We start from the raw sequence: 2,550 nt of genomic DNA, 5'->3' as shown, positions 1-2,550 counted from the left end.
CTTGTTTTTCAGGATGTAATTTTTCCCCTCCCAAAGTTGGAAAGTCATTTCATCAAAATGACAATCTGCAAAACGTGCAGTAAATAAGTCACCAGTTAAAGGTTCAAGATATCTAATAATAGATGGTGAATCAAAACCCACATAAATCCCAAATCTTTGTTGATGACTCATTTTAGTACGTTGTAAGGGTGAAATAGGAACTTGGACAGCACAACCAAAAACCCGTAGGTTCATGACCAAATGCAAGTTGCAAAGGTGAATATTGATGATAGGCAGTTGATCTTATACGAACCAATGATGCAGCATGTAATATGGCATGACCTCAAACAGAAGTTGGAAATTTTGTTTTCATAAGTAATGGTCTTGTAATAAGTTGTAGACGTTTAATAAACGATTCCGTTAAACCATTTTGTGTATGAATATGTGCAACTGAATGTTCAATTTCAATCCCAATTGACATACAATAATAATCAAATGCTTGTGATCTAAATTCACCAGTATTGTCAAAACGAATAGTCATGATTGAGTAATCGGGGAATTGTGCTCGCAATTTTATGATTTGAGCAAGTAGTCTAGCAAATGCTATATTTCTAGTTGAAAGTAGGCAAACATGTGACCATCTTGTAGAAGAATCAATTAATACCATAAAGTAATGAAATGGTTCGCATGGTGGGTCTATTGGCCTACATATATCTCCATGTATTCTTTTCAAGAAAGTTCGAGATTCAATATTGACCTTTGTAGTTGAAGGTCTAATGACTAACTTGCCTTGCGAACAAACTACACATGGATAATCACTAGATAAAACAATCTTTGGTTCTTTAAAGGATGTCCATGTGAGTTGTTTATTATTCGACGCATCATTATGGCTTCTGGATGTCCAAGTCAATCATGCCAAAGTATAAAACTTTTTGAATCAATAAACTTCTGGTTCGTAACATTATTTGATTTGACCATTTTTATAAATGTAAAATACTTGCCAGACGGGAGTGCATAAAATTTTTCTTTTATCTGCTTCTTGCCAGATACAAAAGAAGTGATGCAAAGATATTCAATATTATTTTCTTGCATCGTCTCAATGTGATATTCATTGCAGCGAATATCTTTAAAACTAAGCAAATTTCTTTTCGATTTGCTAGAATAAAGTGTATCATCAATATATAATTTTGTATTATTTGGTAAAATAATACAAGCTCTTTCGGAGTCTTCAACGATATTCGACGCACCCGATATCGTGTTAACATTATTTTCAGCTAATATTAAGTCCAAAAAATATTGTCTTGAAGAATAGTATGTGTAGTTGCACTATCATTTAAGCAGCTATCTTGACTATCCATCATGAATCTATAAATATAACAAAATAAACAAAATTTAAAAAAAAAAACTTGAATTTAGATTTAAAGAAGTAAACATTATTTAATATCATGAAATAAATGGTGCATAATAGAGTTTTATTATTTTTTTTTTGTGCGGAAAAGTAAAAACATATTTCAGACTGAATTTTTAAAACGAAAGAAATAATAGTAAATTAATCTATATCTTCTATCACACCACCCCCAACCAAATGGTCAATATTTCCATTTGGATCAGTTAAGAAATCGGAGACATCCAAATGAGTCACATCAATTAGACCATCATAATCAGCAAAATTAGTCTCCAATTTTTCTTTTCCCCTGATTGATCTCTGGTAGAGATCCACAAAATGTTTTGAGGCACGACACGTACATGCTCAATGTCCTTTCATTCCACATCTGAAGCAACTTTTTTCATGCTCTTTTTTAGATTTGTCACTCTCGTTTACTTTGTGCCTTTTGAATTTATTGCTTTGTTGTTGATAACTTTGTTGATTATTTTTTTCATGATTTATTCCACGTACACGTCCGTGTCCGTGTCTACGTCCAAATTCGTGTCCACATCTACGTCCACGTCTGTGTCCAGGTCCTTGTCTTGATATTTTATTTACTTCAGACAATGTAGTACCATTTGCTTCAGGCAATGGTACAGAGCCAGTTGGACGTAATCCATGATTTTTCATCAACAACTCATTATTTTGTTCAACAACTAGTAGGTAAGATATAAGTTTTGAATACTTTTTGAAGTGACGCCCACGATATTGTTGTTGCAGGAGCACATTCGAGACATGAAAGGTGGAGAAAGTTTTTTCCAGCATATCTTCATCAGTGATTTTTTCTCCACACAAAGTCAACTTTGAACATATTCTGAACAATTCAGAATTGTATTCACTAACCATTTTAAAGTCTTGCAAACGAAGGTACATCCACTCATAACGGGCTTTGGGGAGGACTATAGTCCTCTGATGATCAAATCTTTCAGTGAACTTTTTTCAAAGAACTTGTGGATCTTACTCAGCGAGATATTCAATTTTTAATCCATCGTGAAGATGGTGACGCAGAAAAATGAGTGCTTTTACACGATCCCGCAGGGATTCATTGTTTCCTTCTTTTATTATCTCTCCCAAACCCTTTGAGACGAGATGGATATCAGCATCCAGTATCCATGACAGATAATTTTTACCAGATATGTCAAGTG

The sequence above is a fragment of the Olea europaea genome, chromosome 21, assembly GCF_002742605.1.
Source record: "Olea europaea var. sylvestris chromosome 21, O_europaea_v1, whole genome shotgun sequence".
NCBI classification, from domain to species: Eukaryota; Viridiplantae; Streptophyta; class Magnoliopsida; order Lamiales; family Oleaceae; genus Olea; species Olea europaea.
Note: the sequence above shows the minus strand (reverse complement) of the source record.